General features: G+C 35.3%; 1 long non-coding RNA gene across 1 annotated transcript; it reads left to right on the top strand.

Annotated features, from left to right (window-relative positions):
- Positions 1-5908: 5908 nt before the first annotated feature.
- LOC103092817 (uncharacterized) lies at positions 5909-20332 on the top strand. The gene is made up of 4 exons (XR_001628383.2): positions 5909-6052; positions 16117-16175; positions 18467-18551; positions 18707-20332. It is a non-coding gene; the product is annotated as an uncharacterized LOC103092817 (long non-coding RNA).
- Positions 20333-20408: the final 76 nt, after the last annotated feature.

Here is a 20408-nt window from a genome sequence, read left to right as displayed (position 1 = left end):
ATAGGGAGGATAATACACCAATCTCAAAGGGTTGTTATACTAAAGTTACATAATATTGTAAGGTACTTAACACAGTGCCTTGTACATAGTAGGTGCTTAGTAAATGCTTTTTCCTTCCTTTTTCCTTTCTTCTAACAATTCACTAGAAATAAAATAATAAAGCATTTAATTGGGAAATATCAATAAAATATAATGATAATAAAATATATAAATCTTTCTTAAAATATTTTTCAAACCAATAGAAAATGCCATCTACAGATATGCACATGTATATTTTTTCACAAACACATTTTTATCCCCTACTATAAAGGGAAAACAAGTAATTCTCTTGGATGAAAAACTCCTACTCTGATCACACTTTAAGGAGCTCTGCTTTATATTGGCTCTGAAATATTCTGGAACCTTTTTGAGGTCCTTGCTTCCTGAGCTATCAGTCTGGAAGGAGAAACACAGAGAGAAACAGCTAGGGACAGAGACATTGACAGAGACAGACAGCCAGAGACAGAAAGTTTTACCTCCACAACAATCAATCACCAAATTACCAAAATTCTTTTTCCTTAAAGAATTGTTAGGGGGCTGAGATGGGAGAATTACCCTACCAATAAGTCCACTGGGTACAGTGTTCTATGATTGTTTCTCTGGCAATAGTGACAGAATTAATATTGAAAAAAGCTGTAATTTTCAAATTGCAAAACAAGGATCATTGGTTTACTCAGTCCTAGGGAAATTTAAGCACTCTACTTTTTTACTTTTAAATTTCATTCAAGAACATGAATCTATAGGTAAGTGAAGTATACTTTCAGAATCATGTAGAAGTTGGGAAAGTTATGATCTAGTGATTATGAGGACTGTAGTAATTTGGGAAATGATAATTTTGAAGTATATAATGTATATAGCTTAGAAAGAATGTTAGGAAAAGAAAGTAGGAAATGTTATAGCTTGAAAATATATTTAGTTGGTATTGAACTAATTGCTATAGGTCAGTACTCAGATGGTAAATTGGTTAAGCTAACTTAATGCTCAATTGCCAACTTCTAATTTGTACTAATATTCCACTCTGAAATACTCATCCTTCTCCCTCCACTTTAGGGTCAATGTGTTTATTTCTATGGGGACTTCCAGAATGATCACACTTCCATTTTCCAATGATATACCTGTTGCTTAAGAGTTAGTTGGTTTAACAACTATCCTCCAGGAGGCTAGTGGATGAGGATTGGAGGAAGATATGAAAGCACTTACGAATTTTTAGTGTAAAACTCCCTGGTGTTTCCTTTTGGCCTCTGCTCAGTTAAAACACTAAACCTGCCAGAGTATTTAGCCTTGACCATATAGAAGGAAAGCCAGGAGGGATTTTTAGATCTTTACAAGCTTGTTAAAGAGAAAAAACATACACACATGAAACAAGTAGAAAACTATTAAAAGGAACAAATAAACAAGTACATAGTGATTTATTACAAAATATACATAAGTATCTAGGAAACAAAGTTAAACCCTGATTGAACAAAGAAATAAATGTAGAGTTAACAAAGGAAGACTTTTATTTTGAGAAATTGAAACTTCAGCTGTTTCTCAAGGAAATGAAGAACTGTGGATTCATTCAATCTATCAGTCAACAATTATTTATTAGAGGTTTACTGTATGCCAGCCACTATAATAAGCAGTGGGGATACAAGTACAAAAATTGGAAAACCTTTACACAAGTATAAACAATAAGTCTATATTTTAATGGGAGAGGAAATAAGTATATATAAGAATACAGATTGTTGAAGAAATAACAGGAGGTTAAGGAAAGTAGATCAGAAGATCAGAATGAGCAGAGACTGAAACAATCAAGGTACATGTTCAATACTCTAAAGAGCCTGGGCTGTTTTTCATATGATTAATTAGAGGGAATGAGTAATAAGATTGAATGGCCATTGTGGGGGTTGCTAGTTCATGGATATTAATATGATGAAGAGTTCAGACAATTGCATAAGGAAGACAAGAGCCCAATCACTGATCTTTGCCCTTATCAGATGCCCAAATCACATGTCAACGAATTCAATTCTGGACATTTTACTCGAAAAAATATATTGGCAGGAGGAGAGTGAGGAGCATCATAAGGAGTATCAAAGCCATGCATGATGCAAAACATTTGAAGGAACTAAGATTTCTTATAAGAGAAGACAATGGGTACATAAGTGTCTTCAAATATGTGAAGATGTGCCAAGCAATCAGTATGAATTTATTAAAGGCTAACATGTATGATGATACTGAGTTAAGCTTGTGAGTTATAAAGAAAAGCAGAAACAGTATCTGCCTTCTAATCTGCTAAACATACAGCAAGGAAAATTCTGCCATTGGTTGCACCAGAAAAGCCAGAACTATTGTGGAGCTTTTAAAAGGGTCTAGTCCACCTCATTCATTCTTCTTGGGTATGACATTCTCCTTCCTGATAGATGATACATGAGATACAATTCTATAAAAGGAAAGATCTTGGGCCCTCCACATGTGAGGATCATATGTCTTTTGTATTCAGGCTTTGGTTCTTTGTCATTTTCTTTTTGTTTGTTTTAAGTGAAGGGGATGTCTACAACTTTGGGAGTTTTGAGAGGTCAGGAGAATGTGTCATTGAGGAGGCCTGGGAACAGAATACATGCTAGGGTTTGTACAGCCAGTCGATAAAGCTCTGAGTCACTAATTATAGAGAAACAACCCTGGGGGCCCAGTCTCGCAGTAGTAAAGACAAGTACTCCTCTAACAGCAATAGTATGTATGGATATGAACTGAATGAAAGCCATGCTATATAGAAATGCCATTAAATCTTAGCCCACTTTCACTAAAACTAAAGTGGCACAGATAAAGTGTGGCATGGAAGTGTGTGTGTGTGTGTGTGTGTGTGTGTTTTGGGGGTTATTTGCTTGTCTTTTCTTGCTATATTTTCACAGTAAATTCCTCATTCTAAATTGATATAAAATGGTTAAATGTACCAGAGTGCTAATATTTGATAGCTCACATAGAGAGGGACAAAACTAGAACAGAACAGAAGGTGGTGACTTTAGAGAATAATAATAATAATAATAATAATAATAATAATAATAATAATCAAAAGATACTGTCAGAGAACCCATTGCATGCTGAAGAAAGTATGTAGCTGATCTGACTTTGTAATAATGAGACTAGGAAAGGAAAAGAGATAAATATTGGAGAGGATGTGGTAAAATTGAGATACTAATACACTGTTGGTGAATCTGTGAACTGATACAACCATTCTGGAGAACAGTTTGGACATATGTCCAAAGATCCCTAAAATTGTACATACCCTTTGTTCCATCAATACCATTAGTAGATCTGTATTCCAAAGACATATAAGATAGAGAAAAATTACCTATTTGTACAAAATATTTATAGCAGCTCTTTTTGTGGTGACAAAGAACTGGAACCTGGAGGGATATCCATCAATTTGATAATGGCTGAACAAGTTGTGATATATGTAATGGAATATTATTGTACCATAAGAAATAACAAACAAGATGATCACAAAAAATACTGAAAGATATATTAAGTGACGCAAAGTGAAGTGAGTGGAACCAGGAGAACACTGGGCACAGTAACAGCAATAATGTATAATGATCAACTTTGAACAATTTAACTCTTATCAGCAATGCAAGGATACAAAAGGGAGTCACAATGAAAAGGCTATCAACTGCAATAGAAAAAAACTGACAGATTCTAGATGCAGATTGAAATTTCCCATTCTTCACATTACTTCTTCCATGAATATTTTTTTTTCTAGTATAAGGGATATGTGACGTCTTTCAAACATAATGAACAGGGGAATTTTTATTACATGATAACACATGTATGATCTATATCATATTAATTGCCATTCTGGAGAGGGGGGAGGGATAGAAGGAAGGAAGTGAATATGGACCATTAAATATCAGAAAATGACTTAAAAACTGTAAAGGTAATAGTAGAAAAGCAAATTTAAAAAAAGAAAAAAAAAATAATGAGCCCAGTGAGTATCAACTAGAGACTTTTTGGAAGGAACATAGAAATAAAGGAGAACCTTGTTTTAGGAACTGAAAGTCTATACTTCTAATTCTGGCTTCTGCTGACGATTTTGATTGCTGCTCACTTTTGTTTCATGTTCAAAGCCCCACATAAAAAATACAATAATGATACCTTATTATCTCAAAAGTGGCCATGATAATAAAATGAAACATCAGAGAAAAAAATAGGATTCTCAGTTAGTATCTTAACATCTAGGGTTAAAATTATGAGATCAGAAAAGCTAATGATGACCTTGAGAAGTGTTATTATTTTTTATTTGTTTATTTATGGGGGTGGGGAATGTGGGGATAAGGGGACAGGCATGAATGTTCAATTTTTGGTGCAGAACATCCAATTAGAAATGCCCTGTGAAGATCTGTGTCCACTGGGAATGAAAATCAAGGCCTACAAAATGAGCTTTAGAAGTCAGTATCCTGTTGGTAGCTAAAGCTAAGAAAATGATGCTAAAAGTACTCTGAAGAAATGACCATAGAAAAGGAAATATGAATGGTGCTCATATTTTAATGTAGAGGGAGGAAACATGAAATCCAGCAAAGGAACTTAAGAAAATGTTAAGAGAGAGAAAACGAGGTTTAAGTCCTTGGATACTCAGAAAAGAAAAAAAAAGAAAGAGAAATAAAGAGTTAAAAATAGTCAACATTGTCAAAACCTTCTTCCAATTAATCCTAGTTAAACTGTCTGTCTTAAGTTGAATTCAGCATGTTTTTATTGGAATACTAAGGCTTATTTTCCCCATTTTCTCTGTGGGATAGATATAGAATCATATTCTCAACACTATTTTCAAATGTGGAAACTAGGTCCCAGAATAATAAAGAAAATCAAGTTTAATCCTTTAAAAAATTAAAACAGCTAATTCATAAAATTCAAACTGAAAAAGGTTGCAAATTTTTAATCCTCAAACAAAGACAGTGTCGAAGTGGAGGCAGGAGATCTAGGTCTGACTCCCAGTTCTCCAATGAACTACCTGTGTAACCTTTCTTGTATAAGAAACATGATCTTTCTGAGATTCATGATTCTTACCTCTTAAGTGGGCAAGATATTTGCACAATCTACTTCATAGGAAAGTTGTTACTAGAACCTAGTATAAAAATATATATAAAGTTCTTCCCAACTGTAAAGCATCCTGTGATTATAAATTAATGCAAATGTTTAAAACGAGCAGGGCAGATCATTGTCTGTTCTCTTTGTAAAGATCTCTGGAGAAGGAAGCATTCAAGGAGCTCTTTGTAGCTCTGTCCAGCGTGCTAATTATCTAAGTATGTTTTTCTTACATCTAATAAAATCCCCCTTTTAAATTTAAAACAAACAACAACAACAACATTATTTAGGATGCAACTGATTTATGCCTTTTTAAGGCTATGTGATTTTTATCCCAATATAGTGGGAGGTGGGACTTGGGGAAGGTTGATCTGTTGATTCTTCTACACCCCCAGTCTGCTTGAAGAAATGGTACAATTTAAAAATTAAGTAAGATATATGAGATACTGATAAAATCACAGAATATATTATGTTTCCCTTCCTTTTTGTTCATTCTCCTATAAATAGCAAGAGCAACTGTTTACTTTCTACTCAAAGAACATTTCATAGGTTTAATGTAGAGGAAATTCTTGCTCAAACATAAATTCTAGTAGATTGCCACTGACATTTCTAACTGCAAAATTCTATTATTCTATATAAAATGCTTCATAATTTCTCCTTAGTTTTTCCATTAGACATACAGCCTCAATCTCTTTAAACTTTCCTTGTAGATGATCTATTTTTGTTTTTTATAATTTATTGAAATAAACTTTTAAACATTATTTTTATTTTCAAGACAATTACTTAATTCATCTCCAATAAAATAGTTTTCTTTTATCTATGTAACAGAATAGAGAAATTATTGAATTGGCATTCAGAACACCTGGACTGCATTGTCCTTACATGGCTGCACAGAAGGTCACAGGCTCATCTTTGCTGGAAGAAAGGAAAGGAGGCCCACCATGGTGGTTCTGATCAGGTACACATATCCATAATGATGTCCAGAGGATTAAAGGGTGAGACCCAGAGCAGGTGTAGGATTCTCTCCATTCCAAGATCTCTTTCCTTCCATCTCAGTTCAGGAGGTCTGAAATTTGGAGTAGAGGTAGAGTTTTCTTTTGCCTACAATCTGGTGAGTAGAAACAGCTTGGATTTTTAGCATAAAAACAGCAGGGGCAACTCTATGATATTTGACAGGTGGGGAAAAGGATGGGAACTTGGAAAGGGCAGCATCAGTTAAACATATTCCTTAGTAGTGTGTTCTAGATGTTCCAATTTTTTGTCTTAAATTCTATGTTATGACCTAGTCATGGCTCTGCTGTTATATGGCTATTGTGTATTTAAAATAATGTTATATATTTAAACTTTCTAGGTCTCAGTTTCATTCTCTATGAAATTCAATATGTTCCAACTAATACTAATTCCAGAGCTCCCTCCTCAACCCTTCCCACAATAAACTTGTTCCTTTCTTCAAATCTCCCTTTAGTTTCTTTTTATTTTTTGACTTTTTAAACAATATTTTATTTGGTTATTTACAAACATTATTCATTGGAAACAATGATCATTATCTTTTTCTCCCCCCACCCCCTCCCACCATTTCTCCCATAGCAGGAGCACAATTCCACTGGGTTTCACATGGTTCGAATCCATTTTCATGCTGTTGGTATTTGCACTAGAGTGTTCATTAAGAGTCTCTCCTCAGTCATTTCCTCTAAGCTCCTGTAGTCAAACAGTTGCTTTTCATCAGTGTTTTTACTCCCAGTTTATCTTCTGCTTGTGGATAGTGTTTTTTAGATCCCTGCAGATTGTTCAGGGACATTGCATTGTCCCTAGTGGAGGAGTCCATCACCTTCCATTGTACCACAGTGTATCAGTCTCTGTGTACAATGTTTTCCTGGTTCTGCTCCATTCGCTCTGAATCACCTCCTGGAAGTTGTTCCAGTCTCCGTGAAATTCCTCCACTTTATTATTCCTTTTAGCACAATAGTATTCCATCACCAACATATACCACAATTTGTTCAGCCATTCCCCAATTGAAGTGCATCCCCTCATTTTCCAATTTTTGGCCGCCACAAAGAGCGCAGCTATGAATATTCTTTTTTTTAATATATTTTATTTGATCATTTCCAAGCTATGAATATTCTTGTACAAGTCTTTTTCCTTATTATCTCTTTGGGGTACAATCCCAGCAGTGCTATGGCTGGATCAAAGGGCAGACAGTCTTTTATCACCCTTTGGGCATAGTTCCAAATTGTCCTCCAGAATGGCTGGATCAATTCACAACTCCACCAGCAATGAATTAGTGTCCCTACTTTTCCACATCCCCTCCAGCATTCATTACTTTCCTTTGCTGTCATGTTAACCAATCTGCTAGGTGTGAGGTGATACCTCAGAGTTGTTTTGATTTGCATCTCTCTGATTATAAGAGATGTAGAGCACCTTTTCAGGTGCTTATTAATAGTTTTGATTTCTTTGGCTGAGAACTGCCTGTTCATGTCCCTTGCCCATTTATCAATTGGAGAATGGCTTGATTTTTTTGTACAATTGATTTAGCTCTTTGTAAATTTGAGTAATTAAACCTTTGTCATAGGTTTTTATGAAGATTACTTCCCAATTTGTTGCTTTCCTTCTGATTTTAGTTATATTGGTTTTGTTTGTACAAAAGCTTTTTAATTTGATGTAGTCAAAATTATTTATTTTACATTTTGAGACTCTTTCTATGTCTTACTTGGTTTTAAAGTCTTTCCCTTCCCAAAGGTCTGACATGTATACTATTCTGTGTTCGCCTAATTTTCTTATAGTTTCCTTCTTTATGTTCATGTCAGTCACCCATTTTGAATTTATCTTGGTGTAGGGTGTGAGGTGTTGATCTAATCCTAATCTCTCCCACACTGTCTTCCAGTTTTCCCAGCACTTTTTATTGAATAGTGGATTTTTGACCCAAAAGCTAGGATCTTTGGGTTGATCATATATTGTCTTGCTGAGGTCACTTGCCCCAAGTCTATTCCACTTATCCTCCTTTCTGTCTCTTAGCCAGTACCAGATTGTTTTGATGACTGCTGCTTTGTAATATAGTTTGAGATCTGGGACTGCAAGGCCCCCTTCGTTTGTATTTTTTTTCATTATTTCCCTGGATATCCTTGATCCTTTGTTATTCCAAATGAACTTTGTTATGTTTTTTTTTTAAATCAGTAAGGAAAATTTTTGGAAGTTCTATGGGTATGGCACTAAATAGATAGTTTGGGTAGGATGGTCATTTTTACTATATTGGCTCGTCCTACCCATGAGCAGTTAATGTTTTTCCAATTGCTCAAGTCTAGTTTTAGTTGTGTGGAGAGTGTTTTGTAGTTGTGTTCATATATTTCCTGTGTTTGTCTCGGGAGATAGATTCCTAGGTATTTTATTTTCTCTAAGGTGATTTTGAATGAGATTTCTCTTTCTAGTTTTTGCTGCTGAACTATGTTGGAGATGTATAGAAATGCTGATGACTTATGCGGGTTTATTTTGTATCCTGCAACTTTGCTGAAGTTGTTGATTATTTCAATTAGCTTTTTTGGTTGAATCTCTAGGATTCTTTAAGTAGACCATCATGTCATCTGCAAAGAGCAATAGCTTAGTCTCCTCCTTGCCTATTATGATGCCTTCAATTTCTTTTTCTTCTCTAATTGTTACTGCTAGTGTTTCTAGTACAATGTCAAATAGTACAGGTGATAATGGGCATCCTTTTTTCACTCGTGATCTTATTGGAAATGCATCTAGTTTATCCCCATTGCAGATGATATTAGCTGACAGTTTTAGATATATACTGTTTATTATTTTTAGGAACGACCCTTCTATTCCTATGCTTTCTAGTGTTTTAAATAGGAATGGGTGTTGTATTTTATCAAAGGCTTTTTCTGCATCTATTGAGATAATCATGTGGTTCTTGTTGGTTTGCTTGTTGATGTGGTCAATTATGTGGATGGTTTTCCTAATATTGAACCAGCCCTGCACGCCTGGTATAAATCCTACTTGATCATGGTGAATGTCTCTTCTGATCACTTGCTGGAGTATTTTTGCTAGTATCCTATTTAAGATTTTTGCATCTATAGTCATTAGGGAGATTGGTCTATAATTTTCTTTCTCTGTTTATGCCCTGCCTGGCTTTGGGATCAGTACCATGTTTGTGTCATAAAAGGAGTTTGGTAGAATTCCCTCTTTGCTTATTATGTCAAATAGTTTGTATAGTATTGGGATTAACTGTTCTCTGAATGTTTGAAAGAATTCACTGGTGAATCCGTCAGGCCCTGGGGATTTTTTCTTAGGCAGTTCTTTGATGGCTTGATGGATTTCAATTTCTGATATGGGATAATTTAAGAAATCTATTTCTTCTTCTGTTAGTGTAGGCAATTTATATTTTTGTATATATTCATCCATATCACCTAGATTGCTGTATTTATTGCCATATAATTGGGCAAAGTAATTTTTAATGACTGCTTTGATTTCCTCTTCATTGGAGGTGATGTCCCCCTTTTCATTTTTGATGCTGTTAATTTGCTTTTCTTCTTTCCTTTTTTTAATTAGATTGACCAGTACTTTGTCTATTTTGTTTGTTTTTTTTTCAAAGTACCAGCTTCTAGTCTTATTTATTAAATCAATAGTTCTATCACTTTCTATTTTATTAATTTCTCCCTTAATTTTTAGGATTTCTAGTTTGCTTTTCTGCTGGGGGGTTTTAATTTGATCGCTTTTGAGTTTTTTTATTTTCATTTCCAATTGATTGATTTCTGCTCTCCCTATTTTGTTAATATATGCACTCAGGGATATGAATTTACCTCTAATTACCGCTTTGGCTGCATCCCAAAAGGTTTGAAAGGATGTCTTGCCGTTGTAATTTTCCTTTATGAAATTAATTGTTTCTGTGATTTCTTCTCTAAGTAAATGATTTTGGAGTATCATATTGTTTAATTTCCAATTAATTTTTGATTTGGTTTTCCATGTACCGTTACTGATCATTATTTTTATTGCCTTGTGATCTGAGAAGGGTGCATTCATTATTTCTGCTTTTCTGCATTTGTATGCCATGTTTCTGTGACCTACTGTATGGTCAATCTTTGTGAATGTGCCATGTGGTGCTGAGAAGAAGGTGTATTCCATTTTGTCCCTATTTATTTATCTCCATATGTCTATTAACTCTATTTTTTTTTAAATTTCATCCACTTCTTTTACCTCTTTCTTATTTATTTATTTATTTTATTTATCTAAATTTGATAATGTTTGGTTCAAATCTCCCACTAATATTGTTTTAATGTCTATTTCTTCCTTCAATTCTCCTAGTTTCTCCATTAGAAATCTGGGTGCTATATTATTTGGTCCATACATATTGATTAGTAATATTTCCTCATTATCTAAAGTCCCTTTTAACAAAATATAATTACCTTCCCTATCCCTTTTGATCAGGTCTATTTTTGCTTTGGCTTTATCAGATATCATGATTGCAACTCCTGCCTTCTTTCTGTCAGTTGAGGCCCAGAAGGTCTTACTCCATCTTTTAATTCTGACCTTGTGGGTGTCTACCTGCCTCATGTGTGTTTCTTGAAGACAACATATGGTAGGGTTTTGGATTCTAACCCATTCTGAGATTCGTCTACGTTTTATGGGTGAGTTCATCCCATTCACATTCAAAGTTATGATTGTGAGTTGTGAATTCTCTGGCATTTTGATCTTTCCCTAATTCTAACCTTTCCTCTTTAGCTCTAACCTTTTAATCCTGTGATTTACTTTAAATCAGTCCCCCTTGTCCCCTCCCTCATATGTTTCCCTTTCTAACCCCTTCCTTTTTGTTCCCCCCCTTCCTCCCCTTTTGTTTTCCCTCCCCCCCTCCCACCTTGGTTTTCCCTTCTCCCTACCCTTGTTGGTTAAGATAGAATTCAAGATCCCAATGGATCTGGATGTTTTTCCCTCTCAGAGTTGATTTCCCTGAGAGTAAGGTTTAAGTAAAAACTCTCTTCCTCTCCTTCTTATAGGAGTTTTCTTCCCCTCCCCTTCCCGTGTGAATCTTTGTGTGAGAAAGATTATTCTATTTCATTTTTCTTTCCCTTCTATTTACACATTAAATTTTCCATATATTGATATATAGAGATTGATATAAATGTAGTCCTTATAGAAGAGAGTTTGAATAAATGAAAAGATAACAATTTTCTCCTTTTTCCTTTCCATCATATTTACCTCTTCAGGTATTCCATGCTCTTTGTATTTCGATATCGAACTTTCCACAGAGCTCTGGACTTTTCTTTGCAAAAAGTTGGAAATCTTCTATTTTGTTGAATGCCCATACTTTCCCTTGGAAGTATATAGTCAGTTTTGCTGGATAGCTGATTCTTGGTTGAAGGCCTAGCTCTCTTGCCTTTCTGAAAATCATGTTCCATGCCTTACGATCATTCAGAGTGTAACTTGCAAGGTCTTGTGTGACCCTGATTGGCATTCCTTTATATCTAAATTGTCTTTTTCTGGCTTCTTGTAGGGTTTTTTCTTTTTATGTCGAGTTTGTTGTTTATTTCTGGATTTTCTGGTAGTCCAATTATTCTTAAATTATCTCTTCTTCCTCTATTTTCCAAGTCTGTCACCTTGTCAGTGAGATATTTTATGTTCTCTTCTAATTTCTTGATCTTTTGGCTTTGCTTTATTGATTCTTGCTCTTTTACCTGCTCGTTGTCTTCCAGTTGCCTAATTCTGACCTTTAAAGCCTGGTTTTCCTTTTCAGTTTGGTCAAACCGGTTTTGTAGTTACGTGAAATTCTTTTGCATTAATTCCCACTTTTCCTGCCAGAAGGCTTCCATCTTTTTGATCATTTTCGATTCAAATTCTTCAAAAGTTTGTGGAGAGTTTCCATTTCCTTTGGAAGGTTTCGGCGTATTTGCTTGTGTTTCCTCTTCTATCTCCTCTGTATTTTGTATTTTTGCTCCATAAAATGTGTCCAAAGTTGCCCCCTTCTTGTTTTTCTTGTTGTTTTGAGGCTTTTTTGCTTCTTTACTGTTTGACATCTCTATCTGAGTGAGGTGGGCTGGCTCTTCTGTTATCTGTCTGGTGATCAGTGGTTTTAGCCCCAGGCAAATTCTTTGTTTTCTCCAGGAATCCTGGAATTCCTGGTGTTTTGGTGTTTCGGTGTTACTACCCTCCTCAGTTCCCTCCAGATGCTTGTCTGTTGCCTTACTTCTATGCTCTGTGTCTGGCTTGACACTCTCAGATGTATTTCAATGCTTTTGCTGGCCAGAGGAGCCTTCACTCTGAGGGGAAGGGGCCGTGTCTTCCTGGAAGTCCAAGGGCTGGTGATAGGATTTACCTCAGACTGAGTATACCCTGAGGCTGGGACCTTTGGTGAGACTCAGATGGAAGGATCTGGTCAGGGGGCTACAGTCTCCCCCCATCTCTCTCTGTTTCCCTGCTGTCTGGGTGCCCCCGCAACTGGCTCAGGTTGTTTTCAGGGTGCGACCTTCAGAATAGCCGGCTCCCGAGGCCCTTTTGCCTGCCCTGAGGTTCCTGCTGCTGCCTTGGATTGTGGGGGATGGGTCCTGGGACCTTCCTTTTGCCTAACCCTTAGATCCGAGTGATCTCGGGTTCTGACTTTTGGGGGGCTGTACCTTTTGATCCAGGTCCAGGAGGAGTGTTCCTGGGGTCTATTCTGCTGTTTGTTTTGAATTTCGATGCCCTAGGAGCATTCAGTTTGAGATCGGTAAGGAACGGTTTCTGGAGCTCTGAACTTTAGCTTTCTCTAAGCTGCCATCTTGACCGGAAGTTCTCCCTTTAGTTTCAAAAGGCAACCTGTCTGGACAGTTGCCAAGTCTTCAACCTCAGTATAATTCTTGGTGATAGCCCCTGCTTCTCCATATGTTCTCTTATATCCCCCTTTCCAGTTGCCACATTTTGCTCTCTCTGTCTCACTCTGTGTCTCTCTGTTTCTGTCTGTCTGTCTGTCTGTCATTTTCACTTATATAGTCACTTTAGGTCTTCAGTCTTTATCACCTTTTACCTGGACTATTTAACATACACCTAAGAAGACTTTCAATTTTTTATCTCTTCTTCATCCAAACTTCTTAGCATATTAACATAAAATTAATTAATTTAAGGCACATACCAGAATTTGTCACTCTCCTGCTTAATAAACTTCAGTGACTCCCTATTGTTCCTAGGATCAAATAACAACTTTTGACATTTAAAACTTCTTGTATGCTGTATCATCTATCTTTTTGCTTTTATTTCACATAATATTTCATGTAACTCCCAGCATACACATTCAATTCAGTTCAGTTGGCATATTTATTATTTCATAAACTAAGCATTCCATATTCAATCTCTGTGACTTCCTACATACTTTTCCTCATGTCTAGACTGTTCTTTCCTTGATTATAGTTGGAATCATTTTTCTTCAAGGCCATTCATGTTTGCTATTATATTATGTAACCTTTGCTGATTACCCAAGTTGTTAATTTTCTCTCCTTCAAAGATCATCTTGACTTACTTAACTTCCACTTATTTGTATTTATTAGTGCAATGTTAAGTTTTTTGAAGGAATGCACAATTTTCATTCTTGTCTTTATCTATGAACTTTGTAAATTTCATTGCATATAATTTTGAGTTAAATAGAATGTGTCTAAAGTCTTTTTTCTATTCTACCCTTTTATAGTTAACAGAATTTTTTGATAGATGAATGACCACTAAGATGAATGTCTTATACATTCTCCATTGTTCTTAGTTTTTTACTTTCTTAGTTTCTTAGTTACACTCTTAGTGAGTCTTTCCTTTTTGGAGTTAGCAAAGAAATTAGAACCTTCATTTTCTCTCTGTACCAATTCCTGAGACTTTGGGGAGTCAGGATATTATTAAGAAAGCTAAAATTGGACCCTATCAGTCAGGCCACTAAATTTTAGCTATTCTAAGTAGAGATTCAAAGATGAATTATTACCATGTTAAATTAATATTTATTGAATGTCCACTCCTCATATAGCTCTGTAGTTAGAGCTCAGAGGAAAGTAAGAAAATGTCCATCAAATGAGATGAAGGATTGATTCACAAAAGTCCAATCTGAACCTAGAAGCATGACTTTTAAAAAAGTGAAGTTCAATCAAACCATTGATTTACTTATAAAAATCAAAACAACTGTATTGTTGGATTTTGTCTATATTTGCACTAAATGACAACATAGAAGCAAGACGTGGACATGTTTAAAGCAGTCCACATAAGCCTTTATATTCCAAAAAGAATTTCCTTGATGGATTTGCTTTAAGTTAACACTGTTCCAGGCATGGGGGAAGGAGGGTCTTCCACATTAAATACAACTAAGCAGAAAATAGTTTGAGGAATGAAAAAGAGGCTAGTTTTTCTGGAAAGTAGAGTATGTGTGTGGGAATAATCTAGAAATGTAGGTTGGTGCTAGGCTTGAGGGATTAAGCAGTTTCTATTTTATCATGGTGACACTAGGGAGTCAGAGTAGATTCTTAAGTGGGAATGAAAAAGTTAAACTTGTAAAGTAGGTCTTTCTTTTGGGCCATACTAAATGGATTTATATGTAGCAGGATTTTGGAGTCAACTGGTAGACTGTCTTCCTACAGTTGCATTGAAAACAACAAGTAACATAGTCTCTATTCCAGGTTGTAGGAGAAGTAGTCGGAGAAAAGTCTAGAAAAGTCTTTGACTAACCTTGGTAAGACAGAAGCCTTTCCAGTGTCTTCTAAGCTAATGTTTCTTAGCACAGGGCAGGACCAAATTGCATTTTCCCCATTAGGGACCACAGGACACCTGATAACATGTTTTTTTAGTATCTAGAAAAGAATATTGAATTTATCTGAAAAGTCATATGATCTACCCTCATACCTTCTCGTATACACTTATTCCACCTGGAATGATAGCTCACAGCCTTGCTCTGGATGTGGAAGGCAGAACTGAAAAATCGAAGCATTTAGTTTAAACTCATCCAGTCCCTGATTTCTATAGGTGTGAAAACTCAACAGGAAGGGAGATAGGAGAGAAAGACTACTTCATGCAAATGTGATTTGGTTTGTAGAAAGAGTCCTGGGCTTAGAATCAGAATTTGAGTTCATTTTAAATCCCAACTCTTCCACTGACTACCTGCTTAATCTTGGGCAATCCTGGGCCTCGATTTCCTTCATTTGTCAAATGAAGGTGCTGGACTACATTAATAGTTTTTAAACATTTTTGATCTAAGGATACCTTTACACTCTTAAAATCAAGGATCTCACTCCCTGTATCAGAGAGCTTTTGCTTATGTAGGTTATATCTAATATTTACCATAATTAGAAGTTAAAATATCTAAATAATAATTATAAAATTGTTTTGACCTTGTGGACCCCCTGAAAGGGTCTCAGTGACTCTAAGGGGCCCCAGGCCATACTTTGAAGACTTTTGGATTATGAAATTCTTAAGATTCTTTCCAGCTCAAAACCTATTGATCCTAAAGAAACTTCTGTCAGCTGAAATTTCCCTGGTCTCTGAATCATAGGATTTTTCCTCACTTAAAAATTTCTCATGTTCCTAAATATTAGAAATGAACTGAAATATTTTCTATAACCCTTTGCCAATTTTCGCCCTTTAGCAAAACCTAAAATTCCAATTAAAAAAAAAAAACAACCTCCACAAGGTGAGTATATGGGTTAAATCAGTTTTGTTAGGACTCTGGGAACTACTGAAATTTAGAAATTTTTCTTTTTCTTCTATGTATGTTCCTTCCTGGAAACAATAGAGAATTAAAGATTTTTCATTTTAAATAAAGCCAATGTTTACTGTGGGGAAAAAAAGTTAACATTGATTCTAATGATTGTAGTTTCTGTAATTATTAAGTTGGTAGTAAGTCACTTACCTTGGTGTACTGAATGGATGCTAAGAAAAAAAGTTCCAAGGGGGGAATATAACAGGAAAACATTCAGAGCTATAGAATTTTAAGACATACTTCATAATGGTACAATACAGTATAAAGTTCAACTTTTTTTGAGTGTGAATAAAACATAAATAATTTTGTTGTTGCTTTCTGCTATTGTTTCTACTATTTAGATACTAAGCTCAGTTGTTTATATGTAAATGAAGAAGGCCAATGCTTTCAAAATGTAAAGGTAACCAATTTTTAAATTACATAAACTTTTAAAATAATTTTCTTTTGTACTCTCTAAATGTTTCAGTGCCCCTGAGGCAAACCTTCAGTCATTTTGCCCTGGTTATAATTCTGTCCCTTCTCCCTACCAAGTAATGTGATTGAATAGGAGGGAAAATGTATATGTGTGCGCGTTTGGGAGTGGGGTGTAATTTACTCTAGCTAAAGAAGATATTTCTCCACAGAACTAGTTTAACTTAAACTAAATACAACAGTTGCTACTTATTCATCAAAGAAGAGAGTATATACATGATTTAGTAACGCCAATTAAATGCTCTCATTGTTTCACAGGATAAAATAGACTCTAGCCAGTACCTGTAGCACCACAGCAACTATTTCCTTTCAGAACATACCAGCACCAATATTCTCATGAAGCCGTTGTAGAGATAACTATGTCTTCAAAAAAAAAAACAAAAAAAGGTTGACTTGGAACAGTGATATAACTGCTGTTTATTGGTAAAAACAAAACCAACTAGATCTTAATTATCTTTGTATCTTGCCTGGGGTTTAATATATGACTTTGCACATATTAGGTGTTTAATATAATTTGGTGAATGAAGGGGTTTAATGCATTCTATGATTTCTTTTTCATAGGGCCTGATGGCTACTTACACTGAGGGTTTTAGAATATTGTCCCTTGACAACATAATGCATTTCCCCCCTGAAAGGCAGCAAACATGCATTATGGAGTATGCAAATTATAGCAGAGCACTTTACAATAAAATTCCTAATTAGTTATGCTGCTTAAGTAGACTCCATTAATCATTAATCTTTTTGCACATTCTACTTTTCTTCAATATAACTATTTCAGGCACAAACTATTTCTTTACATAAACTAAACAAACTCTCATTTGCTGAAACAAAGCAAAAAGCTACTTGATTTATCTGGGAACTGTTCAGAGAGTATTGTTTTAACCTCTGATATGACCCTTCATTTTAGTAAGCATGTGTGTATTTTATGGGGTGTACTTGAGTCAGGCAGCAAATGGAATGCTTGATTGCTTCTTTCAGTTTGGGATGTTTTAGCCACTTGGGAAGTTTACACTAAATTAAGAATCAAAACATGTCATGTTTCTGAAGAGAACAATTGCTAATAAGATTTTGAGCAAGAAAGGCATTGATTTGTCTAAGGAGATCACTGGAATCTGGGGCATTTTATACTTGAGTTATTTCATCCTCCTCTGTATCATAAACATTTAAATTATTTGAGGATTTTTACTATTGATTGTTTTACTATAATCACAAAACAAAAATGTCCTATAATGATGCAAAGAGAAAGCAAAGTGGACTCAAATGACCCAGGATTTTGGAATCTATATGTCTGTTCCTAACTTTACAATATAAGAAGTATTTATTATATTTGTGTAAAGTGCTATGGTAGGTTTTGGGGGAATATAATAATCAAAAGAAAAAGGAAAGGAAAGAAAGGGAAAGGAGAGAAGAGAACAGAAAAGAAAGAAGAGAAAAATATAGTTTCTTCTCTCAAAAGTTTACCTTTTCTGGGGTGAGATGTAGTAATTCAAATTCATATGATGGTTTTTAATGTTCTCAATGTGTTTTCATTGGAAGCATATTGTGATTTGACTAGTATTAGTGGTATTAGCTGAATTTTACTAATGTAACAATTAAGGATTTCAGAAAAAAAAATAAATTGCCCAGTGTCACATTATAGTGTAGAGTAGGATTCAAATCCAGATCTCTTGACTTCTTATTTCAATTACATTTTGATGCTCTTAATTATCTTATTACTTCCATTACTAGTCTATAATAATGCAAATTACAAACTCTCTTTAATTTTCATTTGGAGTGTCTAGTGGTGTATAGCTAGGAGCTGATTAGTGCAGACAATGAATTCCCCATTAAATGTTTCCATTATTCAAATATGCACTGTATATTTTCATTGGACTGGAATCAATGGCCATATTTGGCAGAATTATAACTTTGGATAGTGCAAACTCAGATACATATGACTATTTCAAGGGATTCAGTAGTCATACATTATTCATTTAATGGACATAGATATATTCTATAGCTGTTTTTCTCTGAGAATATTACAGTCAGAATGGACCTTAGAAATCATCTGATACAAGCCCCTGGGGACAAATATTAGACTTTGAGTGAGAATAGCCTGGATTCAAAACATGCCCATGACACTAACTGCAGGACCCTTAACAAAGCATCTAATGTCTGCAAACTTTAATCTTTTGCATCTATAAAATGAAGGTAATGATTTCTTTTATACCTACATCACAGAATACTGAGGAGATGCCCTTTCATAAGGAATATTGAAGAGGAAAAAGGAGCCAACAAGGGATATGGAGAAAGAATAGTTAAGGGGGTAAGTCAATAATTCAATATTCACTTACTATTTGTCTTAAGTGTTTACTATTTGTCAGTTTTTGTTGTTGAGTCATTTCAGTCATGGTTGACTCTTAGTTCTGTTTTGTTTTATTTGGCAATGACACTAGGGTGATTTGTCATTTCCTTCTCTAGCTCATTTTTACAGATGAGGAACTGAGGCAAACAGGATTGAGTGATGTGTCAGGGTCACACAGATTTGAACTTGTGAAATGAGTATCCCTGATTTCAAGCCCAGTGCTCTATCCACTGTGCCACCTATTGGGATATACACCAAGCTAGGATGTACAGGGAGTAGTACCTCTGGTGTGAAGGTATGTCAAGCCCTTTTCAGACCTGCTTTCCTCCTTTGTTGTCTAACTGCCACCTAGCTCTCACCTGTGGCTCTAGGAAGTTATAGCATGTACAGTTTCTAGATGATAATCAACAATGTTGTTAGGCAGGCCAAACCAGATTGAAGGAAACTGCCAGGGCTTAAACGCATCACTTGGTTATTATGGAGGTGTCTATCCCAGGCATGTGAAGATTTTCCTAAGCAGAAGGGGCAGATGAGAACAATTTGTTTCAATAACAATGAAAGAAGCTGAAAGAAGTGTTGTCAGGAGTTTAGAGCTTGATTATACATTGAAGAACCAAGGTCATCCGTTGCATCCCTGGTCATCACTAGGCATCTTGATTTTTGTCTTGTTACTGGACTTTGATGATTCTAGAAGAGAATGTGAGGCTGAAAATTTTGTGTAACTTTGCCTCACTTAAATCCAATTTATATGTGAGTCAAAAGCCATCATCAGTGATACCATCGTGGTTCTTTGAGTATAAAGGAAAACAATTGACCTATCTCATAAGTTTGTGTTATGAGACTCAGATGAAATGACATAAGTGGTTTGCACATTTTAAAGTGCTAAATAAATGTTAACTATTTTACTGATGAGGAAATTGAACTACAGATAAGGCTAGTGATTCTCTAGATCATATAGCAAATTAGTAGCAAAAGTATAAATAGAACTATGTTCTTTTCATTACTTTATGCACCTCTCACTTAATTTTTCATTTTTGTTTGATATTTCTTACTATTTTGACTCCCTCCTATCATTGACTAAATGGGTTACTTCTGATATTATTTCTCACTCTTTCTATTTATTTTCATTTGACTCTTTTCTTCCATGAAAGTCTCCATCACATGCTATTTCCAAAGTTCTATTACTCTGCTGTAATTACTACTGAAAATACTCATACCTTTAACTTATAGTCCTTAATTCAGAGTTCAGAGAGCTTTAGTGTGGGAGATCAATGAGAGGCAACATGCCAGTGAATTGTGAGACTTTAACATAAATCTGTACCTCTCTTTCCTTTTTAAAAGGAAAGTTTCGTTTTGAATTTGAAAATCAATTTTAGTCTTACCCCACCCTTTTATTGGATTAACAACAAGGTCTGTGACTTATAAGGGGGACTTATGGGCACTCTGGGAGGATGCCAGAAGTTTTCTGGCTCCCTGGGATCTCAAAAGTTTCTTGCTTCTTGTCCCACATGACTCTTGGCATCTGGAATACTGGTCTTTTCCTGGACTGAGATCAAGTCTACCCAATCAGGAAGATTCAGAAAAAGAGATGCTGGGGAGGGGGTATAAGTTATGTATCAAGGAAACTCTAGTAGTTGTTCTGGTCAAACAGTGGGAATGAATAAATACACAATGTGAGCAGTGACCTTTGGTTAACTGAGGGAGAAAGTGTGTGACCAGCCATGTTATTATGTACCTTTTGTTTCTCTGACCCACTTTTCACTATTTAATAAACAATTATAAATTAATAGATAGTGTCCAGAGAATTTTAATTGTAAC

This window comes from Monodelphis domestica, chromosome 2 (assembly GCF_027887165.1).
Source record: "Monodelphis domestica isolate mMonDom1 chromosome 2, mMonDom1.pri, whole genome shotgun sequence".
In the NCBI taxonomy this organism is placed as follows: domain Eukaryota; kingdom Metazoa; phylum Chordata; class Mammalia; order Didelphimorphia; family Didelphidae; genus Monodelphis; species Monodelphis domestica.
Note: the sequence above shows the minus strand (reverse complement) of the source record. Positions and strands in the feature narration are given on the sequence as shown.